This window comes from Mesocricetus auratus, unplaced genomic scaffold, assembly GCF_017639785.1.
Source record: "Mesocricetus auratus isolate SY011 unplaced genomic scaffold, BCM_Maur_2.0 Super-Scaffold_100004, whole genome shotgun sequence".
Classification (NCBI taxonomy): domain Eukaryota; kingdom Metazoa; phylum Chordata; class Mammalia; order Rodentia; family Cricetidae; genus Mesocricetus; species Mesocricetus auratus.
In genome coordinates this window covers 58,391,325-58,403,383 of record NW_024429189.1, presented here as the reverse complement: position 1 = coordinate 58,403,383, position 12,059 = coordinate 58,391,325, and the positions used below count along the sequence as shown (strand labels likewise).

The window sequence follows — 12,059 nt, the reverse complement described above, 5'->3', positions numbered from 1 at the left end:
GGCTAGCCTGATCTACATAGTGCATTCCAGGCCAGTCAGAGCTACATAGTAAAGCCCCATCTAAAAAAAGGAAGAAATGTTGATTAAGAATTGAGGGGATGGAGAGGTAGCTCAGGGGTTAAGAGCATTGGATCCTCTTAAAGAGGACCCAGGTTTGATTCCCAGCACCCACACAGTGGCTCACAGTTACTAGTAACTCCTGTTCCAGAAGATCTGATGCCTTCTTCTGACCTTCACAAGAATGAGGTACACATGTGGCAAACAGACATACACAAAGGCAAAACATTCATACAAAAAAAAAACTATAAAAAAATAGTCAGGTGGTGGTGGTGCGGACCTTTAACTTTAGCACTTGGGAGGCAGAGACAGGCAGATCTCTGTGAGTTTGAGGCCAACTTGGTCTACAGAGTTAATTCCAGGACACCCAGGTCTGTTATACCGAGAAACCCTGTCTGGAAAAAACAAAACACAAACAAACAGAAGAATTGAAGATTTGGATAAGAATGTGTCTTTTAGCTAGATAACTAAGAAGGAAACTCCATGGCAGATAAGCCTGAAGGGTGTTTGGACAACACACACACACACACACACACACACACACACACACACACACACACACACACCTTATCACTGAACTCATTTCTAAGGCATACCTACCAAGACATCAAACTGAGGAAATCAGGGAATTGCTACAATCAGCTTTGTCTATCTCATGCCACAGGGTTTGATTCAAAGACAGACAGAAGGCAAATGCTAGGCTAGCCTGGAACTTTTACCGGAAAGTAGATGAATTTGAGCATGGAAGTTTGTGACCTGAGCAGTCAGGGGGAGCCTTCTTACAGAGAGGAGGTAGAGCTGAGAGGGAAAAGACGGAAGAAGAGAAGGAGGAAGAAGGGTAGAGGAGAAACTCGGTATGGATGGATCCTTTTGGGAAAGCAGAGAGGGTCAGTGACAACAGTTGGAGGTACTGTCCAATAGGAGTATTGAAAAAAGGATGCTATTGTCAAAATAGAAAAAGGTGACAGCCTTGGGTGTGGACTAGGAGGTTTTTAGTAAATATATAGAGAATTGGAAGATGCTGAAGATACTTTAGTACCCTTTTTAGAAAAACTAATGAGCAACGTGTGAAGAATGGATGGGATTAGCACGAGATGAGGTCACTGGTAGCTTCCAAAGCAGCCTAAAGACTGGGCCCTGGAACAGAAGCAATGGGTTGGAAATAGAAAAAAGATGACAGATTAAAGGTTTTATTTTATTTCTTATTTACTCATTTATTTAAAGTCAGAATCTTACTGTGTAATTCTGTCTGGCCTGGAGCTCTCTATGTAGAACAGACTGGCCTCAAACTCATAGAGATCTGCCTGCATCTGCCTCCCAAGTGTTGGGATTAAAGACCAATGCCACCACATGCGGCTATTTTATTTTTTAAAAAGCTAGGGTCCTATCTGGGCACGGTGGTAAATTCCTTTAGTCCCAGCACTTGGGAGGCAGATCTTTGTGAGTTTGAGGTCAGCCTTGGCTACATAGTGGGTTCCAGAGACAGCTAGGGCTACCTAGAGAGACCCTGCAAAAACAAAAACAAAACAAAAAGGGGTCTTACATGTCCTGGGCTGGCCTCAAATTCTCTATGTAGCCTAGTGTGACCTTGAACTTCTAATCTTCCTGCCTCCACTTTCCAAGCCATTGTATTAAAGTGTGCTCCCCTGTGCCCGCTTTGTGCAGTGCTGAGCATCAAAAGCCCTGTCTAGCCAACTCTCTACCACCTGGGTCAGAGCCCCAGTCTGCATTCAGAAACTTAGAGGAAGCCCCTGTCACTTACTGAGGCCCAAACTAGAGGTAAGGCTGGACACACACACTTCAAGTTCTTGGGCGACTTCTCTAGGCCAATAGTTTATAACCCCAAAGGGTAAGCGCGAAATATGAGCAGGACACTGAAAGAAGTAAAAGGTCCCTGTGCCTCAAACATGCCAGGCAGATGTTCTGCAACTTAGCTGTACCCCAGCCAAAAGGCATGCTCAGGTACGTCGTAAGGATACAACGTTTCTAACACCTTGAAGACAGTGGTGTTGACTGAGCAAGTACACCCTGGGAAAAATCAGGGTGAATTTAGAGTCCTACAGCATACCTTTGAAAGGGTGGTGTGATACATATTCTGTTGAGGTTCTTTACTCTTTTTATAAAAGCTGTGTCATCCTGGGCAAGTCACCCACTTCCCCCTCGTCGGGGTGGGGCAGGGTTGCATGTAGCTGGGGCTGGCCATAAGCCAGCCTGATGTACTTAAAGGTAACTTTAGCGTCTCCTTCTTCCTGCTACTGCCTCCCAGGAGCTGGGTTTACAGGCCTGTGTCAACATACTGGATTCACTTGCCTTGCCTTAAAAATGCTTTTAGATTTATTTATTTTTATTTTATGCATGTGAATGTTGGTCTGTTTCTACGTATGTGTGCCACGTGCTATGTGCTTGGTACCTGGAGAGGTCAGAAGGTGGCATCGGATTCCCCGGAGTTTTGGATGGTTATGAGCCACCACCTGGGGCCTGAGAACTGAGCCTGGAGCTTCTAACAGGGGGGCTATTTCCCGGCCCCCACTTTCCCCTTCTGAGACAGTTTCTTCCACTACAAAGAGGGGAGCCACAGCTTTTCCACAGAGCTGTGGCTGTCACTTGTCAGTCTCATGGGGACAAGACCTGCCAGTGAGCAGTAAATAAAAAGATAATAATTAAAGGTGTAACATGTAGAAGTGGATTGAAAATGAAATAAAAGGTATGTTTCACCCCTTCCCCCTTTTCTCATCTGCTTCTTGTTTGCAGGCAGCTTCCTCTCCACAGGTACTTCTTGGGTTATGTAGCTTGTTGTCACGTCAATTCTATGCCCATCAGTCTTCTAGGCACTGTCTGATATATAGGTTCATCTGGTTCTGGATTTATTAGTAATGCAGATGCCTCCTACTTTGTATTTTAAAAACTAATACACAGTTTTCCATGATGCTGATTTGCTTTGGGAACTAAATACTTCCTTGTAAATGGAGATTTCTCTGTCCTGCCCGTTCTGCAGCCACTTCTAAATAATCGCTCAGAGGCTTAATATTAATTACAAAATGCTTGGGTTATAGCTCAGGCTTATTACTAACTAGCTCTTACATTTGAATCAATCCATTCCTATTAATCTATGTATTGCCACGCGGCCGTAGCGTTACCATCCTGCTGGTATCTTGCTTCTTGGGCAGCTGGCTTTCGGCTCCCTCTGTTCTGCTCTCCTTTTTCCCTGTCTTCAGTTTGGCTCTCCGTCCTAGCCATATTCCACCTTGCTATAGGCCAAAGCAGCTTTTATTATCAACCAATGAGAGCAACATCTATTCACAGTGTACAGAAGGGTTATCCTGCAGCACTTCCTCACACATACAGCAGTTGGTGCATAATCTATTTCTGTTGCTGTGACAAAGTCACTGAGCCTGGGTGCTCATGTAGAAAAGAAGGTTCATTTCACTGTTTCGGAGGTTGAAAGTTCAAACAGCATGGCACTGGTTCTTTTGAGGTCCTCCTAGCTGTATCACATTTCAGAGGGCATGGTGGGCACACTCATGGAAGAGATCAGACAGTAAGACAGGAAGCTAGAGAAGCTCAGGGGCCAGGCATACTCTTTTTATGATCGGCTGTTTGTATGAGAACTGGCTTAATTTTAGACCAGCGTTAAGCTCTTCTGGGGACAATGCTTCCAAAGATCTAATGAGCTCACACCAGGCTCACCCTGTTAATGCTCCCACTACTTCCCAAGATCATTGCCTGAGCGACTAAGTGTGGGACCCTTTAGTGGACAACCTGCACCCAAACACCGCACTGGGAGAACAGAAATGCTCTTCAGCAAGGGCGCTGTGCGTGAGCACTGTAACTGTGAGCAGGGCGAGCACATGGATGGCGAGCGTGCAAAGGCAAGTGTCAGGGCTACGAAGTACTATGGCTGTGTAGGAGGCACCATTGTGTGCCCACAGCGCTGAGACTGCTGGGAAGCTCGCTCATCGGTCCTTCTTCTCTAAGCAGATGGTTTGTATCACCCAGCCAGAAGGGGACACAGCTCCTGTCTCTCCAGGATTACTCAGCACTTTGATTTCTCCCCTGGGAGCCACATTGACTGTCAACTAGAAGGCACAGGAAGAAATTAGATTGCTCTAGAGTCTTCTTGCGTGCAATTCATTATCTCTAAAGATAAGGCCTACAGGGGCTCCACGTTGCTTTCCATAGTCAATGCAGAACTTCATCTGTTTAGCATTTGAGTCACACCTGGCTCACGCCGGTTAAAAGAAAAGTAAATACTAAAATATGATAATCAATAGAATCAGTCCTTTTGTGGCTGGCTTTCCCACTGCTTTGAGTCCTATACTGAAATCTAATCTAAATTTGGGGCTGCCAGAAGAGGCTGTTCCTGCCCTCCACCCCATTTCCTCTTCTCTTTTGAAGTGGGATCTCTATGTTGCCCATGCTGGTCTCAAACTTCTAGTCTCAAGAAATCCCCCCATCTCTCCAGTACCAGACATCCTTGCTCCAGATTAATCAGGAAGGCTAAAGATCTCCCCAGAAGAGAGATCTGCGATTCCCTTCTAGAGTCTTACCTTTGTCTCTGGAATGAGCCTTGGAAAACGTGCTGAGAATCTGCAAGAGGGAAAGATTGAAAGAGACATCTGCTTAGCAGGCATCTTCCTTTAATTGTGAAGTACACAAAAGGCCAGAGTGTTGGACACCTGCCAATTGCCTCACCAGGCCTGCTCCCCACCCTTTCCACTCTGCACTGTCCTGGGAGGCTGGCTTGTGTGAGCTGTGCCAATGGGCTAGGCCAACGTCCCTGCCCAAGGGGATGAGAGGTGGGAGGAGAGAGACGTAAGGCTGCTATTTGCTCCACTCCCTCCCTGCTAGAACACCTTGGATGGGCCGTGTCTCTGCTCTGAAGACCACTCTAGCATGGTGGCCTGCTCTATGCAGTGGCCTCCCTGCTGAAGTCGCTGCCTCTCCCTTATTCTCTCAAGGCTTGGAGTTAGCAAGGAGTTTTGCATCAACTCCTGAGATACTGAGCTCTCAATTTTGTGTGTGTACCTTTGTCAGAATCCCTGTGAGTGCCCTGCAATCAAATTAGGAAGCTTAAATGTACCATCTGCTTCCTGCTGGAAGCCTGACTGGGATGCTCAGGGAGGCTTAATGACTTGCCCAAGGTTGCAAGAGGATTTGATTGCATACCAGTGCTACTCGTAAAACTATTACAGTGTTTTACAGTTCCTAGGAAACTTTCAAATCCAGTCTCAGGGTGCAGGAAAGGCATTAAGCTTTCCACGCACAGGCTAGGAAATTAAATTTTCAGTAAGAGATGGGATTAGCTACATCCAGTGAACCTCTGCGCCTCCCCCAAGCCTAATGGTTGGGCTGTGACTGTCATAGCCCAGCTCACCTCCAGTCAGAGAGGAACCTCTAACTCTTACCTAACACAGCTCCACACACTGAGCATCAGGAAAACACACATAACTAGAATTCCTTCTTCCAGGCCTGGAGCTCTGATGTTATACTTAACTATTCAACACCCCGTGAGGCAAATGGTGCCATCCCTATTTTGCATATGAGAAAATTGAGGTTCAGAAGGCTAAATATCCTGCCCAAATTCATTCAACAAAAATTAGGCTCAATTAGAACCCAGGCCTGTCTGTCCTATTGCTCTTGCTATAATGCCTCCACTCATGTGCAGAGACACGGGTGTCTGAAGGTACCGCAGGCTGGAGGTCCAACACATCCACTGAAACTACTCCCATCTTGGCCTTCAAACTAACTCTGGGCTTTGGCATGATTTTCCTGTTGGGCAGCTAAGGAGGTTTTTGTAGATAATACCGATAGAAAATGGACTGTGTCTGATGTAGAGCAAGAGATAAGAAGGCCAGGCCAGGCCAGGCTGGTCCTTTGTCCCAGAGGGTCTGAGAAAAGATATTTGAGTTCTGTTTGGATATGGAGGCATTAGGGCTGCCAAACAGTATTCTTCAGTTTTGACAAGCCACCCTGTCCCCCTCCATGGCTGAGAGGGGTCCTTGGATCTACCACAGTAGATCTGGTTAAAAAAAATTTTTTAAACCCTGGGGCCCACTAGCTTTTATAACATAAAAGCAGAGCCCTGGGGTTGCTTACTTTCTGTGTGGCCCTAAGGACTCACTTCCTCAGTTTGGGTCTTCATGGCCTTATTTTAGATATGAGGGTGATAAATTCATGACTCTCCTTCTAGTCTGTACTTTATGAACTCAGGAGCCTGGAGAAAGATATGAGCTTTCCAAGATCACACATCCTCCCGACTGGCAGAACTCAGGAGCATACTGTTTTGCAGTCTAGGGTGTGTCATATATGAAGATCCAACTCCCTCCTCCCAATACAATGTCTTCTCTTTACAACAGAAAAAAGGGGAGATAGCAGTCCTAGTTGGCTTGCTCAGTGTCCCCAGGGACCTCACATTGAAGCAGGTCCTCTAGCCTCCCTATGTGCTGGACTCTCATTGCCTGTTTGGTAAAAATCTTCATTTGTAACTCCCCAGTGTAAGTCTGAGGATGGATCAAACTGGGGAGAGTGCTTGCCGAGCATGATCAGAGACTTGGGCTTCATCCTCAACACTAGACAGATGATGCATCTGTACCTGTAAACCCAGCAGTTAGGAGGTGGAGGCAGGAAGATCACAGGTTCAAGATCAGCCTTGAATACATAGAAAATTTGAGTCTGTCTGGGCTACACAAATAAATAAATAAATATAAATAAAGTTACTGCTTTTAAAGTTTTAGAAGTTGCTTACAACACAGTTCCTGTTTACTTAGGTAATATATCCCTCTGGGGTCTTTGACGGAGTTAAAGACAGATATAATTTTCTTTAGTTATGATAAAAAACAAATTAGATATAAAACTTTAGACTCACAAAGATAGGATGGTTGATAGAATATGTTATTTAAATTTTGCCATATATAAATGAGCTAAATATTATAACTATAATTCTTCTTTGATAGCTGTTTGTTATATGTAATTTTACTATATTATTTTTTATTTTTATTTTTATTTTTTTGGTTTTTACAAGACAGGGTTTCTCTGTATTGTTTTCAAGGCTGTCGGTCCAGCCTGGCCTCGAACTCACAGAGATCCGCCTGCCTCTGCCTCCCAAGTGCTGGGATTAAAGGCATGCACCACCACCGTCCGGCTAATTTTACTATATTAAAGTTAAAAACCTTCCTTTTTATTTAGACAGAAAAGGGGAGATGATGGGGGATGTCCTTCTATATGCTGTATGTGTTTCTCTTAATGGTTGATGAATATAGCTATTTAGGCCAATGGGTTAACAGAGTAAAGACAGGCAGGATATCTGAACAGGGATAGAGAGAGGTAGTAGGTGGGGTCCAGGAAGCGACATGTAGCCAATGGGGAGTCAAGATGCCAGGGCATCACCACCAGTAAGCCAAGGCCATCTGGTGGTACATAGATTAATAGAAATGAGTTAATAATTAAGAGAAAGCTATCCAGTAAGAAGCCTGAGCCATTGGCCAAATGATTGCAACAGACATTAAGCCTCAGAGTGGTTATTTCTTATTAGCTGCGGGGACCAGGTGGGCAGAAGAGAAACCAGTCCAGGGGGACCTGACTAGATGGAGAAGATTCTCCCTCTACATATTGATCTACAGTCTACCCTGAAGCTTTCTACCTTTCTTCCATTCTGTACGTCCAACTCCCCCCACATCGTTGGCATTTCCTCTCTGCCTTGATTCCTCCTCCTCTTTCTTTCTCTCCCCAGAAGTCCCAACTATCTCTCCTGCCAAGCTATTGGCCGTTCAGCCTTTTGTTACGCCAATCACAGCAGCACATCTTCACATAGTGTACAAATATCCCCAGCGGGAACCGACAATGAACTAGAGCCCATGTCTCCTCGTCTCCTTGTAGGTTAATATGTGGGAAAACTGAGGATTAGCTATGGTAAAAGACTCACTGGGTGTTACCAAGTCAGTTGCTGGCAGTGCCAGGCCTCAGGCACAGGGCCTCTGCTCTGTTTTGTGTGCTCTCAGGCTAGACGTCTCCTTCAGATAAATAGGAACTGTGTTCTCAGCCAGCATAAAGTGGGAGGGAGTTGGTGCTTGTAAACAGGTACTTAGTCACCCTAATTTCACACCCATAATAATTAAGAGCTGAAGTTTATTGAGCGTTTATGGTGTGCTTATTATGTGTTAGCAATTTTATAGTCATTACTTCATTTAATTTCTGTGGTTAACCCACATAAGGCATGCTATTAGTCTAGCTTTTCAGATGAAGAGCTTGAGACAGAAGTGGGAGTGAGGTGCTTCCTCTGCCACGGGCGACCTGAGTTTGATCCTTAGGACACATATTCAACAGCAGCAACAAAAGACAGGTGTGAAACTGTGTGCTTGTAACCCAGCACTGGGAAGGGGGAACTAGCTATCCCTGGAGCTTGCTGGATAGCCAACCTAGCCTATTTGGTAAGCCTCAGACCAATGAGAGACCCTGTCTCAAAAAAGTGTCTGTCTCCTGTGGTGTAAGTCATCTTGTAGCCTCCACACGCATGTGAGCACATATATGTATGTGCACACACCAGAACACATACACACACATATAAAAGAAGTGAAATATGTAACCCTGAGCCACACAACCCTTGGGGAGTGATAAACAGATCAGATTGTATTATTACTTCTTCCCAAGAAAGGAAAACGAAGTCATTCCACCTGGATACTGAGCTCCAAGAGCTCCTGGGGAAGATGTGGGGAGAGATGATGGCACCAGGAAGAAGGGGACATGGATGCCAGGCGGCCAGAGCAGTCACACATGGTCCCCTCCCTGGTTGTTAAGCAACCTCTCACCTTTCCGTTTTGGTTACTTCCCGGTTCCACAAAGCTTGCCTCAGCCAAGGGCTTGTCTTCCAATACGGAGGAGGGCAGAGCTCAGGAGGTTTTGAGTGAAGCAGTGAGAGGTCTGAGCCAGAGCTTTGGGTTCTGTTCTGATGCTATCACAAATATCCTTCTTTTCAAGCCTCTTGGTTGCTTTTTCCTTGTGACAAAGAGACTGGGTGGGACTTCTATGGGGCCTTGCAACTCTGTAAAAGACTGCAGTTCTGGTCAGTGTAACAGAATGTGCCTCTGTATCACAGAACATGGATGATAGTGACTGTGGAGTGATATCACCTGCTAGAAAGTGCCTTCATCTTGATACCAGATTCCTGACTTAGCTGTGGATCCCCCTCTATTGCTGTGCAACCAAGGAAGATCACTTAACCTCTTTGAACCTACTTTGTGAAATGGAACTCATGGTTAACCTGTGCCTTTGGTCTCAGAGGTTATTGAGAGATTCAAATGAGTCAGTGGATGTGAACGTTCTGTGTAAGCTCGAGTGCTGAGTGAGCGGAGGGCCCACTGGCACAGGACACCCCGACTCCTAACCCAGTGAGGTTCAGGGACTCACTACCCCTGAGAAAGGTTAGCACTCTAGACCTGAGGGCCTAGGATGTGGCTCAGCTGGCAGAATGTTTGGTTACCACGTACAGAGCCTGAGCATGGTGGCACATGCCTGTAACCCCAGCACTTGAGAGGTAAAGGCAGGAGGATAAGGAGTTCAAGGTCATCCTTGGCTACAGAGGGAGTTTGAGGCAAGCCTGGAACACATGATATTCTGTCCATAAATGAATGAATCTTGTTATTCTACAAAGCAGTGACATGTGAGGTGGTAAACTGAGGCACCTGGGACCGCTGAAGACCTGTGATCACTGATGGCTCTAAGTCACTCAGGGAGAATCTATCTCGGATCCTCAGCCTGGAGACAAAAGGCCCAGCAAATGGGAGAGAGGAAGCAGGAAGTGAGACTGCTCTTTTGTGACCATGCTGTCCTCCCCAGGGACCTCTGGACAAAGCCTCCCCTGGCCTTTTCTAGTGTGTGGTAGGAATCATATCCACCGTGAAACAGTTATGTAAGTTAACCTTTAAAATGAGTCTCATGATCTGTCTCTACCTCTAAAGCATGTTTTGTAGCATTTTATTGATTTCATAACTGTCATCTGCAGCCATTTAGTCCCCTCCACCCCACCCCCTAACACACAAACTGTTATCAAATCCTGTCTGTTCCCTTCTGAAGCACAGTTCCCTTTGGTCCGTTCCCACACTACCACCCACCTGAGACTGTCCTCTTTTATCTAACTCGGCAATGTGTTAGTAACTATTTGGAGTCTTGTCCCCCTCCATCCTAGAATGTACACACTAGCTGTTGTAAACTTTCTCACATACAAACCTGTGCCCTTACTACCCCTCCTACAAGTCTTTAAAGGCCATCTGGAATGGACTCCATAGTTCCCAGTGTGGATCTGGCCCCTGCCCATCTCCCTGGCCTAGCCTCCTGGCTGCATGCTGCTCCAGTACTAGTCTCCATTCAGTTTATGAACGAGCTAGTTCCTACACACTGACATATGCTGATGTGCTTTCCTAGGCCATCGTCCTAGTGGACCGGCCCTTCCCCTTTCTTCATACGGCTCTTCCTGTTTATGGCTCAAGTCCGGGCTGAAGAAAGCCACACATGTTTTAAAAGAGCATTCCATGATCACCTCTTCAAGTAGCATTCATCCTAGTAAGTCTTTTTATTTTATTCTGTGTGTGTGCGCGCGCGTGCACATGCATGTGTGTGTGAGTATGTGTGTGCATGTGTGGTGGACAAAAAATTGGGGGAGTATTTTTGGAGTACTGAGCGCATAATTTTCAAGGCTCAATGCAACATGAATATGTGGGCCCCCTTCTAAAAGTCCGTAAGAGTTTCAAGATGTCAGAGCACTCAGCTTAATGTAAAAGTCCTTCAGTGCCTGGGTCGCACCCCTGCCCAGGTCACACAGCAAGAGATTTGTTAGGATTCCTGAGCTACCCCTGCTCTGGCGTGGACACTGCAGCTTCTCAGCAATCCTTCCCCCCAGAATCAGATGGAGACTTCTTGCAGATAGCCAGGGTGCACCAGGTGTAGAGGAGAGTTCTGCCACTTTCCCAGTTATTTCCTTTAAGTGCTCTGGCTTCCAGTGAAGTCAGTTGACTCAGAGCAGAGTCAAGTTTATTTTATCTAGTAGCTGAAGGAAGCCAGGAAGTTGTTTTTGTAAAAGTCTCTCTATGAGGTAAACATGAGATATTCTTTCATTCTGTTTACAGGACACATTGGCATGGAGGGAGTTTCTGTTGCCACCACAGGCTACTGTTTACCTGTCCATTACGTACACCTTCAGCAAAGGAGGCAGCTGCGACCAGGCCCGACCTTCATCTTTGAAGGGAGGACCAAAGCCTAGAGAAGAAGAGCTGTGACCCAGGGCGGTGACAGCAGGAGAATGGGAGGGGTTACTGGCTGACACTTCCTGTAGACCGCCCGCGGAAACTCTGCTACATTTGCCATTAAATTAAATATATATGTATAAGGAGTTGCCAATGTGATTATGAATTTAATTTAATTTTTTTTTGAAAAAAGCAACAGTGTCTTGAAAAAGTTACATGAAAGTTTGTGGTTAGGAAAAAAAAGGGAAAGAAAGAAACACCCAAACAAAAGACCTCTCTCTTCCTTATTCCCCAAACCCCACTTCCCCTCCCTGGAAGAAGTCAGAATAGCTAGTGTTTGTTTGTTTGCTGGCAGAAATAGCTTGTGTAAATATGCACATGCATCTCCCCTCTTCTGTATTCTCCCTCATCCTTTTCAGACAGTGACAGTGTGCCTAACCCTTTTCTGTGCCTTGCTTTTCCAATTACTACATCCTGGGGACCACACCGTGTTGCTTCACAGGGAGCTTTGTCTTTATAGTTGTGGGTAGTATCCCGAGTGCACAAGTGTACCAGAGTTTATGTAGCCAAGCATGTCAGCTTCCACCTCACATTCTCACTCCAAGTCGCTCTGAAAGGACCAGAGCTTGGTTCCTAACACCCACATCGGTTTACAACTACTTGTTTAACTACTGCTGCAAGGGAACCAGTGCCTCTGGTCACTGTCAGGCCCTCCATTCACACTTACATACCCACGTGTGCGCACACACGCACGCACGCACACATTTA

At 45.9% G+C, this 12,059-nt stretch overlaps 1 long non-coding RNA gene across 1 annotated transcript; it reads left to right on the top strand.

Annotated features, from left to right (window-relative positions):
- The first annotated feature begins 10,470 nt into the window (after positions 1-10,470).
- Positions 10,471-11,434, top strand: LOC106022004. The gene is made up of 2 exons (XR_001197106.3): positions 10,471-10,611; positions 11,175-11,434. It is a non-coding gene; the product is annotated as an uncharacterized LOC106022004 (long non-coding RNA).
- Positions 11,435-12,059: the final 625 nt, after the last annotated feature.